This window comes from Cryptomeria japonica, unplaced genomic scaffold, assembly GCF_030272615.1.
Source record: "Cryptomeria japonica unplaced genomic scaffold, Sugi_1.0 HiC_scaffold_32, whole genome shotgun sequence".
Lineage (NCBI taxonomy): Eukaryota > Viridiplantae > Streptophyta > Pinopsida > Cupressales > Cupressaceae > Cryptomeria > Cryptomeria japonica.
In genome coordinates, this window is record NW_026728854.1 from 608798 (window position 1) to 627500 (window position 18703).

Consider the following 18703-nt stretch of genomic DNA (forward strand, 5'->3'; position numbering starts at 1 on the left):
AGAAGGTGTGCGCACCGAGGTGCCCACCCTGGCGAAGGTGCACGCGAGGTGCGCACCCGGGGCAAACCGGGCTCCGACTTCGTGCACGCCATGCTGCGCACCTTGGAGGGCCATGGTGCGCACCTTGGAGCACACTTCGGAGCGCTCAATGGTGCCCAACCCAGCCAAGGTGCCCACCGCGGCGAAGGTGCACGCGAGGTGCGCACCCGGGGAAAACCGGGCTCCGACTTCGTGCACGCCGCACCTTGGAGCACACTTCGGAGCGCTCCTTGGTGCGCACCAGGGCGCGCAACCCAGCCGAGGTGCCCACCCCGGCGAAGGTGCACGCGGGGTGCGCACCCGGGGCAAACCGGGCTCCGACTTCGTGCACGCCATGGTGCCCACCGCGGCGAAGGTGCACGCGAGGTGCGCACCCGGGGCAAACCGGGCTCCGACTTCGTGCACGCCGCACCTTGGAGCACACTTCGGAGCGCTCCTTGGTGCGCACCAGGGCGCGCAACCCAGCCGAGGTGCCCACCCCAGCGAAGGTGCACGCGAGGTGCGCACCCGGGGCAAACCGGGCTCCGACTTCGTGCACGCCATGGTGCCCACCGCGGCGAAGGTGCACGCGAGGTGCGCACCCGGGGCAAACCGGGCTCCGACTTCGTGCACGCCATGGTGCCCACCGCGGCGAAGGTGCACGCGAGGTGCGCACCCGGGGCAAACCGGGCTCCGACTTCGTGCACGCCGCACCTTGGAGCACACTTCGGAGCGCTCCTTGGTGCGCACCATGGTGCCCACCAGGGCGCGCAACCCCGCCGAAGGTGCACGCGAGGTGCGCACCCGGGGCAAACCGGGCTCCGACTTCGTGCACGCCGCACCTTGGAGCACACTTCGGAGCGCTCCTTGGTGCGCACCAGGGCGCGCAACCCCGCCGAAGGTGCACGCGAGGTGCGCACCCGGGGCAAACCGGGCTCCGACTTCGTGCACGCCATGGTGCGCACCAGGGTGCCCACCGCGGCGAAGGTGCGCACCCGGGGCAAACCGGGCTCCGACTTCGTGCACGCCGCACCTTGGAGCACACTTCGGAGCGCTCCTTGGTGCGCACCAGGGCGCGCAACCCAGCCGAGGTGCCCACCCCGGCGAAGGTGCACGCGAGGTGCGCACCCGGGGCAAACCGGGCTCCGACTTCGTGCACGCCATGGTGCCCACCGCGGCGAAGGTGCGCACCCGGGGCAAACCGGGCTAGGACTTCGTGCACGCCGCACCTTGGAGCACACTTCGGAGCGCTCCTTGGTGCGCACCATGGTGCCCACCAGGCCGCGCAACCCAGCCAAGGTGTGCGCACCAAGGTGCACGCGAGGTGCGCACCCGGGGCAAACCGGGGTCCGGCTTCGTGCACGCCGCACCTTGGAGCACACATCGGGGCGCTCCCGGGTTCGCACCGGCGTTGCGCACCGTGGTGGGCACCTCGGAGCGCACCGTGGTGGGCACCTCGGAGCACACCAAGGTGGGCAGCGAGGTGCGCACCTTTGATGCGATGCCTTCACTAATTTCCATAAAAGGCAAAAGAAAACGAGATTTTAAAATTTCCGTTTTGAAAGATAGTGAGAAAAAGGGAATGCTGGTGCCATCTTGAGCCCGCCCTGGTGCGCAGCCCAGCCAAGGTGTGCGCACCAAGGTGCCCACCCTGGCGAAGGTGCGCGCCCGGGCAATTAACCCAACTTCCAACTTCGCGCGCGCCAGGGTGGGAGCGCACCCAACAACCGGGCCTGGGAAGAGCCAATGCGAGAAACCCCACCAAACGCTCTGACAAAAAAAGAGGGGGCGCTCCAGTAACCCCGCTTCGGAGCGCACCCTGGGCAAACCCAGCCAGGGTGCCCACCCCGGCCAAGGTGCAGGCGAGGTGCGCACCCGGGGCAAACCGGGCTCCGACAACGTGCACGCCGCACCTTGGAGCACACTTCGTAGCGCTCCCGGGTGCGCACCTCAGAGCACACCAAGGTGGGCAGCGAGGTGCGCACCTTTGATGCGCTGCCTTCACTAATTTCCAGAAAAGGCAAAAAAAAGAGGAGATTTTAAAATTTCCGTTTTGAAAGATAGTGAAAAAAACGGAACGCGGGTGCCATCTTGAGCCCGCCCTGGTGCACAGCCCAGGTAAGGTGCCCACCCTGGCAAAGGTGCGCACCCGGGCAATTAACCCTACTTCCGACTTCGTGCGCGCCAGGGTGGCAACCGGGCCTGGGAAGAGCCAATGCGAGAAACCCCACCAAACGCTCCGACAAAAAAAGAGGCGGCGCTCCAATAACCCCGCTTCGGAGCGCAGCCGGGGCAAACCCAGCCAAGGTGCCCACCCCGACGAAGGTGCACGCGAGGTGCGCACCCGGGGCAAACCGGGCTCCGACAACGTGCACGCAGCACCTTGGAGCACACTTCGAAGCACTCCCGGGTGCCCACCGGCGTTGCGCACCGTGGTGGGCAGCGAGGTGCGCACCTTTGATGCGCTGCCTTCACTAATTTCCAGAAAAGGCAAAAAAAAATGAGATTTTAAAATTTCCGTTTTGAAAGATAGTGAAAAAAACGGAACGCGGGTGCCATCTTGAGCCCGCCCTGGTGCGCAGCCCAGGCAAGGCATGCGCACCAAGGTGCCCACCCGCGGTGCACACCCGGGGCAAACCGGGCTCCGACTTCGTGCAGGCCGCACCTTGGAGCACACTTCGGAGCGCTCCTTGGTGCGCACCATGGTGCCCACCAGGGCGCACCCGGGGCAAACCGGGCTCCGACTTCGTGCACGCCGCACCTTGGAGCACACATCGGAGCGCTCCCAGGTTCGCACCAGCGTTGCGCACCTTTGATGCGCTGCCTTCACTAATTTCCAGAAAAGGCAAAAAAAAACGATATTTTAAAATTTCCGTTCTGAAAGATAGTGAAAAAAACGGAACGCGGGTGCCATCTTGAGCCCTTCCTGGTGCGCAGCCCAGGCAAGTTGTGCGCACCAAGGTGCCCACCCTGGCGGAGGTGCGCGCCCGGGGCAAACCGGGCTCCGACTTCGTGCACTGCATGGTGCCCACCAAGGCGCGCAACCCAGCCAAGGTGCCCACCGCAGCGAAGGTGCACGCGAGGTGCGCACCCGAGGTGCACACCCGGGGCAAACCGAGCTCCGACTTCGTGCACGCCGCACCTTGGAGCACACTTCAGAGCGCTCCTTGGTGCGCACCAGGGCGCGCAACCCAGCCAAGGTGCTCACCCCGGCGAAGGTGCACGCGAGGTGCGCACCCGGGGCAAGCCGGGCTCGGACTTCGTGCACGCCGCACCTTGGAGCACACATCGGAGCGCTCCCGGGTTCGCACCAGCATTGCGCACCTTTGATGCGCTGCCTTCACTAATTTCCAGAAAAGGCAAAAAAAAAAAAAAAACGAGATTTTAAAATTTCCGTTTTGAAAGATAGTGAAAAAAACGGAACGCGGGTGCCATCTTGAGCCCGCCCTGGTGTGCAGCCCAGGCAAGTTGTGCGCACCAAGGCACCCACCCTGGCCAAGGTGGGTCACGGGGTGGGTCCTAGGGTGGGTAACGGGGTGGGTACTAAGGTGCGTGCCAAGGTGGGTCATGGGGTGGGTGCCAAGGTGGGCACCAGGGTGGGTGTGCACCAACCCTAGCCAGGGTAGGTCACGGGGTGGTTGTCGGGGTGGGCGTCAAGGAGCCAAGGTGGGTGGCAAGTAGCCAAGTTGCGTGCCAAGGTGGGTGTCGGGGTGGGTGCCAAGGATCCAAGGTGGGTGCCAAGGAACCAAGGTGGGTGTCTGGGTGGGTGCCGAGGTGGGAGCCAGGGTGGGTCCCAAGGTGAGTGCAAAGGTGGGTGCCAGGGTCAAGGTGAGTGCCAATGTGGGTTCCAAGGTGCCAGGGTCAGGGTGAGTGCCAATGTGGGTTCAAAGGTGCTAAGTTGGGTGCGAGGTTGGGTGCGAGGGTGGGTGGGTGCCAAGGTGTGCTAGGTGGAAGCCCGGGTGGGTCGGCATCCCATGGGTGTCGAGTTGGGTGCCTGATGGGTGCTTCTTGTCAAGTTTTAGTCGTCGGGACTCATTTCGAGCCTTAGAGGTCGTTTCTTGTCCGGTTGCCCTGTCTTCGACCTGGGAACCCAATTTTGGTCCTCGGGTCCCATTTTTTTTTGTCTCGCATCCCACTTTTGGCCTGTGGCCTTTTCGGGGTCGATTCTCGTTTTGGGCATCAGAGCATGTTTCTTCTCCTAAAACCCAATATTTGTTTATTAAGTCTCGGAACACATTTTTGTTCTCGTGGACCCATCATGGGTCTTGGAACGCATTTGTGGTCCTTGGGTCCCATTTTGCATCCCGAAACTTGTGTTTTGGTGCTTGATCCCTATTTTGGGTGCCCACCTTGCACCAAGTGCGCACCCGGGGCAAACCGAGCGCCTTGGTGCACCGGGGCAAGATCGAGCGTGCACCCGAGGCGCCCCGAACATGCACCAAGGTGCACTCGGCCCACATGTGAGCGCAGGTCGTTGCGCCCGAGGTGGTGTGTGGGCACCGCGTTGCAGACGGGACACTGCACGCACACGACGCCCCGTCCAGGTGCACGCACGTAGGCCGGGCCGGGTGCACACCCGACGCCCTAGCAAGGTGCGCGCACCCGGGCAGGGCTCACACTTGGCGAACGGGGCGCACTTCGCGAGGGAGGGTGTGCACCTCGACGGGGGTGGGTGGCCGGGGTGGATTCGCACGTGGGTCGCGGTTTGCTAAGTACACACTGCGACAAGCTCATAACGGGTGCGATCATACCAGCGTTAGTGCACCGGATCCCATCAGAACTCCGCAGTTAAGCGCGCTTGGGCCGGAGTAGTACTGGGATGGGTGACCTCCCGGGAAGTCCCGGTGTTGCACCCTTTCTTAGTTTTTCGCCGGGCGTCGCAATGCTATTTGAATAAACCTTTTGCCCGTTTGCGTTCTCGTCGGGGCCGGGCCGGGCCGGGGTGCGCTGCCCGCACTACCGCGCGCGCGGGGGCGACACCGAGCGCGCACCCGAGGCGCCCCGAGCACACAGGCCACGGTGCAACCCGGGCGTTGTGCGCGCACCCCGGTGCGCCCGAGGTGCTGCGCGCGCACCCAGGTGAAATCGGTGTGCACCTCGGCCAGTGCGCGCTCGGTCGAGTCGCGCACGTTGGCCAAGGTGCACGGTGATGTTTCTTACTCTAAGGTTCCGCACCAGACGCCCGGGACAGGTGAGCGAAGCTGGGCGGGGCCGGGTGCGCGGCCGGGGCAGGTGCACGCAGCTGGAGAGAGCTTTGGAGCACACCAGAGGTGCGCACCTTGGAGCACACTTCGGAGCGCACCAATGATGCGCTCCATTCAAAAGTTTCCTGAAAAGGCAAAAAAAGTTGAGATTATAGAATTTCCCACTTGAGAGATTGTAAAAAAAAAAAATTTAAAATGAAGGAAACGCGGGTGCCAAGGTGTGCGCGCCCGGGTGCGCAGCCCAGCCAAGGTGTGCGCACCAAGGCGCCCACCCTGGCGAAGGTGCACGCAAGGTGCGCACCCGAGGCAAACCGGACAATTAACCCAACTTTCGACTTCGCGCGCACCTGCGCACCTTGGAGCGCACTTCGGAGCGCTCCTTGGTGCGCACCAATCTTGGGCACCTCGGAGTGCACCATGGCGCCCACCAAGGTGCGCACCCGGGGCAAACCGAGCTCCGACTTCGTGCGCACCTTGGAGCGCACGAAAGGTGCGCACCATGGCGCCCACCAAGGTGCGCAGCCCAGCCAAGGCGTGCGCATCAAGGTGCGCACCCTGGCGAAGGTGCGCACCCGGGGCAAACCGAGCTCCGACTTCGTGCGCACCTTGGAGCGCACAAAGGGTGCGCAACCCAGCCAAGGTGTGCGCACCCCGGGCAAACCGAGCTCCGAATCGTGCGCACCTTGGAGCACACTTCGGAGCCCTCCTTGGTGCGCACCGATGTTGCGCACCTCGGAGCGCACCCGGGGAAAACAATGCAATTAACCCGACTTTCGACTTCGTGGGCACCTCGGAGCGCTCTCGGGTTCGCACCTCGGAGCACACCGAGGTGCGCACCTTTGATGCGCTGCCTTCACCAATTTCCAGAAAAGGCAAGAAAACATTGAGAAGGTGTGCGCACCGAGGTGCCCACCCTGGCGAAGGTGCACGCGAGGTGCGCACCCGGGGCAAACCGGGCTCCGACTTCGTGCACGCCATGCTGCGCACCTTGGAGGGCCATGGTGCGCACCTTGGAGCACACTTCGGAGCGCTCAATGGTGCCCAACCCAGCCAAGGTGCCCACCGCGGCGAAGGTGCACGCGAGGTGCGCACCCGGGGCAAACCGGGCTCCGACTTCGTGCACGCCGCACCTTGGAGCACACTTCGGAGCGCTCCTTGGTGCGCACCAGGGCGCGCAACCCAGCCGAGGTGCCCACCCCGGCGAAGGTGCACGCGGGGTGCGCACCCGGGGCAAACCGGGCTCCGACTTCGTGCACGCCATGGTGCCCACCGCGGCGAAGGTGCACGCGAGGTGCGCACCCGGGGCAAACCGGGCTCCGACTTCGTGCACGCCGCACCTTGGAGCACACTTCGGAGCGCTCCTTGGTGCGCACCAGGGCGCGCAACCCAGCCGAGGTGCCCACCCCGGCGAAGGTGCACGCGAGGTGCGCACCCGGGGCAAACCGGGCTCCGACTTCGTGCACGCCATGGTGCCCACCGCGGCGAAGGTGCACGCGAGGTGCGCACCCGGGGCAAACCGGGCTCCGACTTCGTGCACGCCGCACCTTGGAGCACACTTCGGAGCGCTCCTTGGTGCGCACCATGGTGCCCACCAGGGCGCGCAACCCCGCCGAAGGTGCACGCGAGGTGCGCACCCGGGGCAAACCGGGCTCCGACTTCGTGCACGCTGCACCTTGGAGCACACTTCGGAGCGCTCCTTGGTGCGCACCAGGGCGCGCAACCCCGCCGAAGGTGCACGCGAGGTGCGCACCCGGGGCAAACCGGGCTCCGACTTCGTGCACGCCATGGTGCGCACCAGGGTGCCCACCGCGGCGAAGGTGCGCACCCGGGGCAAACCGGGCTCCGACTTCGTGCACGCCGCACCTTGGAGCACACTTCGGAGCGCTCCTTGGTGCGCACCAGGGCGCGCAACCCAGCCGAGGTGCCCACCCCGGCGAAGGTGCACGCGAGGTGCGCACCCGGGGCAAACCGGGCTCCGACTTCGTGCACGCCATGGTGCCCACCGCGGCGAAGGTGCGCACCCGGGGCAAACCGGGCTAGGACTTCGTGCACGCCGCACCTTGGAGCACACTTTGGAGCGCTCCTTGGTGCGCACCATGGTGCCCACCAGGCCGCGCAACCCAGCCAAGGTGTGCGCACCAAGGTGCACGCGAGGTGCGCACCCGGGGCAAACCGGGGTCCGGCTTCGTGCACGCCGCACCTTGGAGCACACATCGGGGCGCTCCCGGGTTCGCACCGGCGTTGCGCACCGTGGTGGGCACCTCGGAGCGCACCGTGGTGGGCACCTCGGAGCACACCAAGGTGGGCAGCGAGGTGCGCACCTTTGATGCGATGCCTTCACTAATTTCCATAAAAGGCAAAAAAAAACGAGATTTTAAAATTTCCGTTTTGAAAGATAGTGAGAAAAAGGGAATGCTGGTGCCATCTTGAGCCCGCCCTGGTGCGCAGCCCAGCCAAGGTGTGCGCACCAAGGTGCCCACCCTGGCGAAGGTGCGCGCCCGGGCAATTAACCCAACTTCCAACTTCGCGCGCGCCAGGGTGGGAGCGCACCCAACAACCGGGCCTGGGAAGAGCCAATGCGAGAAACCCCACCAAACGCTCTGACAAAAAAAGAGGGGGCGCTCCAGTAACCCCGCTTCGGAGCGCACCCTGGGCAAACCCAGCCAGGGTGCCCACCCCGGCCAAGGTGCAGGCGAGGTGCGCACCCGGGGCAAACCGGGCTCCGACAACGTGCACGCCGCACCTTGGAGCACACTTCGTAGCGCTCCCGGGTGCGCACCTCAGAGCACACCAAGGTGGGCAGCGAGGTGCGCACCTTTGATGCGCTGCCTTCACTAATTTCCAGAAAAGGCAAAAAAAAGAGGAGATTTTAAAATTTCCGTTTTGAAAGATAGTGAAAAAAACGGAACGCGGGTGCCATCTTGAGCCCGCCCTGGTGCACAGCCCAGGTAAGGTGCCCACCCTGGCAAAGGTGCGCACCCGGGCAATTAACCCTACTTCCGACTTCGTGCGCGCCAGGGTGGCAACCGGGCCTGGGAAGAGCCAATGCGAGAAACCCCACCAAACGCTCCGACAAAAAAAGAGGCGGCGCTCCAATAACCCCGCTTCGGAGCGCAGCCGGGGCAAACCCAGCCAAGGTGCCCACCCCGACGAAGGTGCACGCGAGGTGCGCACCCGGGGCAAACCGGGCTCCGACAACGTGCACGCAGCACCTTGGAGCACACTTCGAAGCACTCCCGGGTGCCCACCGGCGTTGCGCACCGTGGTGGGCAGCGAGGTGCGCACCTTTGATGCGCTGCCTTCACTAATTTCCAGAAAAGGCAAAAAAAAATGAGATTTTAAAATTTCCGTTTTGAAAGATAGTGAAAAAAACGGAACGCGGGTGCCATCTTGAGCCCGCCCTGGTGCGCAGCCCAGGCAAGGCATGCGCACCAAGGTGCCCACCCGCGGTGCACGCCCGGGGCAAACCGGGCTCCGACTTCGTGCAGGCCGCACCTTGGAGCACACTTCGGAGCGCTCCTTGGTGCGCACCATGGTGCCCACCAGGGCGCACCCGGGGCAAACCGGGCTCCGACTTCGTGCACGCCGCACCTTGGAGCACACATCGGAGCGCTCCCAGGTTCGCACCAGCGTTGCGCACCTTTGATGCGCTGCCTTCACTAATTTCCAGAAAAGGCAAAAAAAAACGATATTTTAAAATTTCCGTTCTGAAAGATAGTGAAAAAAACGGAACGCGGGTGCCATCTTGAGCCCTTCCTGGTGCGCAGCCCAGGCAAGTTGTGCGCACCAAGGTGCCCACCCTGGCGGAGGTGCGCGCCCGGGGCAAACCGGGCTCCGACTTCGTGCACTGCATGGTGCCCACCAAGGCGCGCAACCCAGCCAAGGTGCCCACCGCAGCGAAGGTGCACGCGAGGTGCGCACCCGAGGTGCACACCCGGGGCAAACCGAGCTCCGACTTCGTGCACGCCGCACCTTGGAGCACACTTCAGAGCGCTCCTTGGTGCGCACCAGGGCGCGCAACCCAGCCAAGGTGCTCACCCCGGCGAAGGTGCACGCGAGGTGCGCACCCGGGGCAAGCCGGGCTCGGACTTCGTGCACGCCGCACCTTGGAGCACACATCGGAGCGCTCCCGGGTTCGCACCAGCATTGCGCACCTTTGATGCGCTGCCTTCACTAATTTCCAGAAAAGGCAAAAAAAAAAAAAAAACGAGATTTTAAAATTTCCGTTTTGAAAGATAGTGAAAAAAACGGAACGCGGGTGCCATCTTGAGCCCGCCCTGGTGTGCAGCCCAGGCAAGTTGTGCGCACCAAGGCACCCACCCTGGCCAAGGTGGGTCACGGGGTGGGTCCTAGGGTGGGTAACGGGGTGGGTACTAAGGTGCGTGCCAAGGTGGGTCATGGGGTGGGTGCCAAGGTGGGCACCAGGGTGGGTGTGCACCAACCCTAGCCAGGGTAGGTCACGGGGTGGTTGTCGGGGTGGGCGTCAAGGAGCCAAGGTGGGTGGCAAGTAGCCAAGTTGCGTGCCAAGGTGGGTGTCGGGGTGGGTGCCAAGGATCCAAGGTGGGTGCCAAGGAACCAAGGTGGGTGTCTGGGTGGGTGCCGAGGTGGGAGCCAGGGTGGGTCCCAAGGTGAGTGCAAAGGTGGGTGCCAGGGTCAAGGTGAGTGCCAATGTGGGTTCCAAGGTGCCAGGGTCAGGGTGAGTGCCAATGTGGGTTCAAAGGTGCTAAGTTGGGTGCGAGGTTGGGTGCGAGGGTGGGTGGGTGCCAAGGTGTGCTAGGTGGAAGCCCGGGTGGGTCGGCATCCCATGGGTGTCGAGTTGGGTGCCTGATGGGTGCTTCTTGTCAAGTTTTAGTCGTCGGGACTCATTTCGAGCCTTAGAGGTCGTTTCTTGTCCGGTTGCCCTGTCTTCGACCTGGGAACCCAATTTTGGTCCTCGGGTCCCATTTTTTTTTGTCTCGCATCCCACTTTTGGCCTGTGGCCTTTTCGGGGTCGATTCTCGTTTTGGGCATCAGAGCATGTTTCTTCTCCTAAAACCCAATATTTGTTTATTAAGTCTCGGAACACATTTTTGTTCTCGTGGACCCATCATGGGTCTTGGAACGCATTTGTGGTCCTTGGGTCCCATTTTGCATCCCGAAACTTGTGTTTTGGTGCTTGATCCCTATTTTGGGTGCCCACCTTGCACCAAGTGCGCACCCGGGGCAAACCGAGCGCCTTGGTGCACCGGGGCAAGATCGAGCGTGCACCCGAGGCGCCCCGAACATGCACCAAGGTGCACTCGGCCCACATGTGAGCGCAGGTCGTTGCGCCCGAGGTGGTGTGTGGGCACCGCGTTGCAGACGGGACACTGCACGCACACGACGCCCCGTCCAGGTGCACGCACGTAGGCCGGGCCGGGTGCACACCCGACGCCCTAGCAAGGTGCGCGCACCCGGGCAGGGCTCACACTTGGCGAACGGGGCGCACTTCGCGAGGGAGGGTGTGCACCTCGACGGGGGTGGGTGGCCGGGGTGGATTCGCACGTGGGTCGCGGTTTGCTAAGTACACACTGCGACAAGCTCATAACGGGTGCGATCATACCAGCGTTAGTGCACCGGATCCCATCAGAACTCCGCAGTTAAGCGCGCTTGGGCCGGAGTAGTACTGGGATGGGTGACCTCCCGGGAAGTCCCGGTGTTGCACCCTTTCTTAGTTTTTCGCCGGGCGTCGCAATGCTATTTGAATAAACCTTTTGCCCGTTTGCGTTCTCGTCGGGGCCGGGCCGGGCCGGGGTGCGCTGCCCGCACTACCGCGCGCGCGGGGGCGACACCGAGCGCGCACCCGAGGCGCCCCGAGCACACAGGCCACGGTGCAACCCGGGCGTTGTGCGCGCACCCCGGTGCGCCCGAGGTGCTGCGCGCGCACCCAGGTGAAATCGGTGTGCACCTCGGCCAGTGCGCGCTCGGTCGAGTCGCGCACGTTGGCCAAGGTGCACGGTGATGTTTCTTACTCTAAGGTTCCGCACCAGACGCCCGGGACAGGTGAGCGAAGCTGGGCGGGGCCGGGTGCGCGGCCGGGGCAGGTGCACGCAGCTGGAGAGAGCTTTGGAGCACACCAGAGGTGCGCACCTTGGAGCACACTTCGGAGCGCACCAATGATGCGCTCCATTCAAAAGTTTCCTGAAAAGGCAAAAAAAGTTGAGATTATAGAATTTCCCACTTGAGAGATTGTAAAAAAAAAAAATTTAAAATGAAGGAAACGCGGGTGCCAAGGTGTGCGCGCCCGGGTGCGCAGCCCAGCCAAGGTGTGCGCACCAAGGCGCCCACCCTGGCGAAGGTGCACGCAAGGTGCGCACCCGAGGCAAACCGGACAATTAACCCAACTTTCGACTTCGCGCGCACCTGCGCACCTTGGAGCGCACTTCGGAGCGCTCCTTGGTGCGCACCAATCTTGGGCACCTCGGAGTGCACCATGGCGCCCACCAAGGTGCGCACCCGGGGCAAACCGAGCTCCGACTTCGTGCGCACCTTGGAGCGCACGAAAGGTGCGCACCATGGCGCCCACCAAGGTGCGCAGCCCAGCCAAGGCGTGCGCATCAAGGTGCGCACCCTGGCGAAGGTGCGCACCCGGGGCAAACCGAGCTCCGACTTCGTGCGCACCTTGGAGCGCACAAAGGGTGCGCAACCCAGCCAAGGTGTGCGCACCCCGGGCAAACCGAGCTCCGAATCGTGCGCACCTTGGAGCACACTTCGGAGCCCTCCTTGGTGCGCACCGATGTTGCGCACCTCGGAGCGCACCCGGGGAAAACAATGCAATTAACCCGACTTTCGACTTCGTGGGCACCTCGGAGCGCTCTCGGGTTCGCACCTCGGAGCACACCGAGGTGCGCACCTTTGATGCGCTGCCTTCACCAATTTCCAGAAAAGGCAAGAAAACATTGAGAAGGTGTGCGCACCGAGGTGCCCACCCTGGCGAAGGTGCACGCGAGGTGCGCACCCGGGGCAAACCGGGCTCCGACTTCGTGCACGCCATGCTGCGCACCTTGGAGGGCCATGGTGCGCACCTTGGAGCACACTTCGGAGCGCTCAATGGTGCCCAACCCAGCCAAGGTGCCCACCGCGGCGAAGGTGCACGCGAGGTGCGCACCCGGGGAAAACCGGGCTCCGACTTCGTGCACGCCGCACCTTGGAGCACACTTCGGAGCGCTCCTTGGTGCGCACCAGGGCGCGCAACCCAGCCGAGGTGCCCACCCCGGCGAAGGTGCACGCGGGGTGCGCACCCGGGGCAAACCGGGCTCCGACTTCGTGCACGCCATGGTGCCCACCGCGGCGAAGGTGCACGCGAGGTGCGCACCCGGGGCAAACCGGGCTCCGACTTCGTGCACGCCGCACCTTGGAGCACACTTCGGAGCGCTCCTTGGTGCGCACCAGGGCGCGCAACCCAGCCGAGGTGCCCACCCCAGCGAAGGTGCACGCGAGGTGCGCACCCGGGGCAAACCGGGCTCCGACTTCGTGCACGCCATGGTGCCCACCGCGGCGAAGGTGCACGCGAGGTGCGCACCCGGGGCAAACCGGGCTCCGACTTCGTGCACGCCATGGTGCCCACCGCGGCGAAGGTGCACGCGAGGTGCGCACCCGGGGCAAACCGGGCTCCGACTTCGTGCACGCCGCACCTTGGAGCACACTTCGGAGCGCTCCTTGGTGCGCACCATGGTGCCCACCAGGGCGCGCAACCCCGCCGAAGGTGCACGCGAGGTGCGCACCCGGGGCAAACCGGGCTCCGACTTCGTGCACGCCGCACCTTGGAGCACACTTCGGAGCGCTCCTTGGTGCGCACCAGGGCGCGCAACCCCGCCGAAGGTGCACGCGAGGTGCGCACCCGGGGCAAACCGGGCTCCGACTTCGTGCACGCCATGGTGCGCACCAGGGTGCCCACCGCGGCGAAGGTGCGCACCCGGGGCAAACCGGGCTCCGACTTCGTGCACGCCGCACCTTGGAGCACACTTCGGAGCGCTCCTTGGTGCGCACCAGGGCGCGCAACCCAGCCGAGGTGCCCACCCCGGCGAAGGTGCACGCGAGGTGCGCACCCGGGGCAAACCGGGCTCCGACTTCGTGCACGCCATGGTGCCCACCGCGGCGAAGGTGCGCACCCGGGGCAAACCGGGCTAGGACTTCGTGCACGCCGCACCTTGGAGCACACTTCGGAGCGCTCCTTGGTGCGCACCATGGTGCCCACCAGGCCGCGCAACCCAGCCAAGGTGTGCGCACCAAGGTGCACGCGAGGTGCGCACCCGGGGCAAACCGGGGTCCGGCTTCGTGCACGCCGCACCTTGGAGCACACATCGGGGCGCTCCCGGGTTCGCACCGGCGTTGCGCACCGTGGTGGGCACCTCGGAGCGCACCGTGGTGGGCACCTCGGAGCACACCAAGGTGGGCAGCGAGGTGCGCACCTTTGATGCGATGCCTTCACTAATTTCCATAAAAGGCAAAAGAAAACGAGATTTTAAAATTTCCGTTTTGAAAGATAGTGAGAAAAAGGGAATGCTGGTGCCATCTTGAGCCCGCCCTGGTGCGCAGCCCAGCCAAGGTGTGCGCACCAAGGTGCCCACCCTGGCGAAGGTGCGCGCCCGGGCAATTAACCCAACTTCCAACTTCGCGCGCGCCAGGGTGGGAGCGCACCCAACAACCGGGCCTGGGAAGAGCCAATGCGAGAAACCCCACCAAACGCTCTGACAAAAAAAGAGGGGGCGCTCCAGTAACCCCGCTTCGGAGCGCACCCTGGGCAAACCCAGCCAGGGTGCCCACCCCGGCCAAGGTGCAGGCGAGGTGCGCACCCGGGGCAAACCGGGCTCCGACAACGTGCACGCCGCACCTTGGAGCACACTTCGTAGCGCTCCCGGGTGCGCACCTCAGAGCACACCAAGGTGGGCAGCGAGGTGCGCACCTTTGATGCGCTGCCTTCACTAATTTCCAGAAAAGGCAAAAAAAAGAGGAGATTTTAAAATTTCCGTTTTGAAAGATAGTGAAAAAAACGGAACGCGGGTGCCATCTTGAGCCCGCCCTGGTGCACAGCCCAGGTAAGGTGCCCACCCTGGCAAAGGTGCGCACCCGGGCAATTAACCCTACTTCCGACTTCGTGCGCGCCAGGGTGGCAACCGGGCCTGGGAAGAGCCAATGCGAGAAACCCCACCAAACGCTCCGACAAAAAAAGAGGCGGCGCTCCAATAACCCCGCTTCGGAGCGCAGCCGGGGCAAACCCAGCCAAGGTGCCCACCCCGACGAAGGTGCACGCGAGGTGCGCACCCGGGGCAAACCGGGCTCCGACAACGTGCACGCAGCACCTTGGAGCACACTTCGAAGCACTCCCGGGTGCCCACCGGCGTTGCGCACCGTGGTGGGCAGCGAGGTGCGCACCTTTGATGCGCTGCCTTCACTAATTTCCAGAAAAGGCAAAAAAAAATGAGATTTTAAAATTTCCGTTTTGAAAGATAGTGAAAAAAACGGAACGCGGGTGCCATCTTGAGCCCGCCCTGGTGCGCAGCCCAGGCAAGGCATGCGCACCAAGGTGCCCACCCGCGGTGCACGCCCGGGGCAAACCGGGCTCCGACTTCGTGCAGGCCGCACCTTGGAGCACACTTCGGAGCGCTCCTTGGTGCGCACCATGGTGCCCACCAGGGCGCACCCGGGGCAAACCGGGCTCCGACTTCGTGCACGCCGCACCTTGGAGCACACATCGGAGCGCTCCCAGGTTCGCACCAGCGTTGCGCACCTTTGATGCGCTGCCTTCACTAATTTCCAGAAAAGGCAAAAAAAAACGATATTTTAAAATTTCCGTTCTGAAAGATAGTGAAAAAAACGGAACGCGGGTGCCATCTTGAGCCCTTCCTGGTGCGCAGCCCAGGCAAGTTGTGCGCACCAAGGTGCCCACCCTGGCGGAGGTGCGCGCCCGGGGCAAACCGGGCTCCGACTTCGTGCACTGCATGGTGCCCACCAAGGCGCGCAACCCAGCCAAGGTGCCCACCGCAGCGAAGGTGCACGCGAGGTGCGCACCCGAGGTGCACACCCGGGGCAAACCGAGCTCCGACTTCGTGCACGCCGCACCTTGGAGCACACTTCAGAGCGCTCCTTGGTGCGCACCAGGGCGCGCAACCCAGCCAAGGTGCTCACCCCGGCGAAGGTGCACGCGAGGTGCGCACCCGGGGCAAGCCGGGCTCGGACTTCGTGCACGCCGCACCTTGGAGCACACATCGGAGCGCTCCCGGGTTCGCACCAGCATTGCGCACCTTTGATGCGCTGCCTTCACTAATTTCCAGAAAAGGCAAAAAAAAAAAAAAAACGAGATTTTAAAATTTCCGTTTTGAAAGATAGTGAAAAAAACGGAACGCGGGTGCCATCTTGAGCCCGCCCTGGTGTGCAGCCCAGGCAAGTTGTGCGCACCAAGGCACCCACCCTGGCCAAGGTGGGTCACGGGGTGGGTCCTAGGGTGGGTAACGGGGTGGGTACTAAGGTGCGTGCCAAGGTGGGTCATGGGGTGGGTGCCAAGGTGGGCACCAGGGTGGGTGTGCACCAACCCTAGCCAGGGTAGGTCACGGGGTGGTTGTCGGGGTGGGCGTCAAGGAGCCAAGGTGGGTGGCAAGTAGCCAAGTTGCGTGCCAAGGTGGGTGTCGGGGTGGGTGCCAAGGATCCAAGGTGGGTGCCAAGGAACCAAGGTGGGTGTCTGGGTGGGTGCCGAGGTGGGAGCCAGGGTGGGTCCCAAGGTGAGTGCAAAGGTGGGTGCCAGGGTCAAGGTGAGTGCCAATGTGGGTTCCAAGGTGCCAGGGTCAGGGTGAGTGCCAATGTGGGTTCAAAGGTGCTAAGTTGGGTGCGAGGTTGGGTGCGAGGGTGGGTGGGTGCCAAGGTGTGCTAGGTGGAAGCCCGGGTGGGTCGGCATCCCATGGGTGTCGAGTTGGGTGCCTGATGGGTGCTTCTTGTCAAGTTTTAGTCGTCGGGACTCATTTCGAGCCTTAGAGGTCGTTTCTTGTCCGGTTGCCCTGTCTTCGACCTGGGAACCCAATTTTGGTCCTCGGGTCCCATTTTTTTTTGTCTCGCATCCCACTTTTGGCCTGTGGCCTTTTCGGGGTCGATTCTCGTTTTGGGCATCAGAGCATGTTTCTTCTCCTAAAACCCAATATTTGTTTATTAAGTCTCGGAACACATTTTTGTTCTCGTGGACCCATCATGGGTCTTGGAACGCATTTGTGGTCCTTGGGTCCCATTTTGCATCCCGAAACTTGTGTTTTGGTGCTTGATCCCTATTTTGGGTGCCCACCTTGCACCAAGTGCGCACCCGGGGCAAACCGAGCGCCTTGGTGCACCGGGGCAAGATCGAGCGTGCACCCGAGGCGCCCCGAACATGCACCAAGGTGCACTCGGCCCACATGTGAGCGCAGGTCGTTGCGCCCGAGGTGGTGTGTGGGCACCGCGTTGCAGACGGGACACTGCACGCACACGACGCCCCGTCCAGGTGCACGCACGTAGGCCGGGCCGGGTGCACACCCGACGCCCTAGCAAGGTGCGCGCACCCGGGCAGGGCTCACACTTGGCGAACGGGGCGCACTTCGCGAGGGAGGGTGTGCACCTCGACGGGGGTGGGTGGCCGGGGTGGATTCGCACGTGGGTCGCGGTTTGCTAAGTACACACTGCGACAAGCTCATAACGGGTGCGATCATACCAGCGTTAGTGCACCGGATCCCATCAGAACTCCGCAGTTAAGCGCGCTTGGGCCGGAGTAGTACTGGGATGGGTGACCTCCCGGGAAGTCCCGGTGTTGCACCCTTTCTTAGTTTTTCGCCGGGCGTCGCAATGCTATTTGAATAAACCTTTTGCCCGTTTGCGTTCTCGTCGGGGCCGGGCCGGGCCGGGGTGCGCTGCCCGCACTACCGCGCGCGCGGGGGCGACACCGAGCGCGCACCCGAGGCGCCCCGAGCACACAGGCCACGGTGCAACCCGGGCGTTGTGCGCGCACCCCGGTGCGCCCGAGGTGCTGCGCGCGCACCCAGGTGAAATCGGTGTGCACCTCGGCCAGTGCGCGCTCGGTCGAGTCGCGCACGTTGGCCAAGGTGCACGGTGATGTTTCTTACTCTAAGGTTCCGCACCAGACGCCCGGGACAGGTGAGCGAAGCTGGGCGGGGCCGGGTGCGCGGCCGGGGCAGGTGCACGCAGCTGGAGAGAGCTTTGGAGCACACCAGAGGTGCGCACCTTGGAGCACACTTCGGAGCGCACCAATGATGCGCTCCATTCAAAAGTTTCCTGAAAAGGCAAAAAAAGTTGAGATTATAGAATTTCCCACTTGAGAGATTGTAAAAAAAAAAAATTTAAAATGAAGGAAACGCGGGTGCCAAGGTGTGCGCGCCCGGGTGCGCAGCCCAGCCAAGGTGTGCGCACCAAGGCGCCCACCCTGGCGAAGGTGCACGCAAGGTGCGCACCCGAGGCAAACCGGACAATTAACCCAACTTTCGACTTCGCGCGCACCTGCGCACCTTGGAGCGCACTTCGGAGCGCTCCTTGGTGCGCACCAATCTTGGGCACCTCGGAGTGCACCATGGCGCCCACCAAGGTGCGCACCCGGGGCAAACCGAGCTCCGACTTCGTGCGCACCTTGGAGCGCACGAAAGGTGCGCACCATGGCGCCCACCAAGGTGCGCAGCCCAGCCAAGGCGTGCGCATCAAGGTGCGCACCCTGGCGAAGGTGCGCACCCGGGGCAAACCGAGCTCCGACTTCGTGCGCACCTTGGAGCGCACAAAGGGTGCGCAACCCAGCCAAGGTGTGCGCACCCCGGGCAAACCGAGCTCCGAATCGTGCGCACCTTGGAGCACACTTCGGAGCCCTCCTTGGTGCGCACCGATGTTGCGCACCTCGGAGCGCACCCGGGGAAAACAATGCAATTAACCCGACTTTCGACTTCGTGGGCACCTCGGAGCGCTCTCGGGTTCGCACCTCGGAGCACACCGAGGTGCGCACCTTTGATGCGCTGCCTTCACCAATTTCCAGAAAAGGCAAGAAAACATTGAGAAGGTGTGCGCACCGAGGTGCCCACCCTGGCGAAGGTGCACGCGAGGTGCGCACCCGGGGCAAACCGGGCTCCGACTTCGTGCACGCCATGCTGCGCACCTTGGAGGGCCATGGTGCGCACCTTGGAGCACACTTCGGAGCGCTCAATGGTGCCCAACCCAGCCAAGGTGCCCACCGCGGCGAAGGTGCACGCGAGGTGCGCACCCGGGGCAAACCGGGCTCCGACTTCGTGCACGCCGCACCTTGGAGCACACTTCGGAGCGCTCCTTGGTGCGCACCAGGGCGCGCAACCCAGCCGAGGTGCCCACCCCGGCGAAGGTGCACGCGGGGTGCGCACCCGGGGCAAACCGGGCTCCGACTTCGTGCACGCCATGGTGCCCACCGCGCCAAGGTGCACGCGAGGTGCGCACCCGGGGCAAACCGGGCTCCGACTTCGTGCACGCCGCACCTT

At 63.9% G+C, this 18703-nt stretch overlaps 3 non-coding genes across 3 annotated transcripts; all 3 read left to right on the top strand.

Moving 5' to 3' along the window:
• The first annotated feature begins 4755 nt into the window (after nt 1-4755).
• On the top strand, nt 4756-4874 carry LOC131861620 (5S ribosomal RNA). The gene has a single exon (XR_009360654.1). It is a non-coding gene; the product is annotated as a 5S ribosomal RNA (ribosomal RNA).
• A 5915-nt stretch (nt 4875-10789) lies between these two features.
• LOC131861621 (5S ribosomal RNA) lies at nt 10790-10908 on the top strand. The gene has a single exon (XR_009360655.1). It is a non-coding gene; the product is annotated as a 5S ribosomal RNA (ribosomal RNA).
• Nucleotides 10909-16897: 5989 nt separating this feature from the next.
• Nucleotides 16898-17016, top strand: LOC131861622 (5S ribosomal RNA). Its single transcript, XR_009360656.1, has one exon. It is a non-coding gene; the product is annotated as a 5S ribosomal RNA (ribosomal RNA).
• The last annotated feature ends 1687 nt before the right edge of the window (nt 17017-18703 follow it).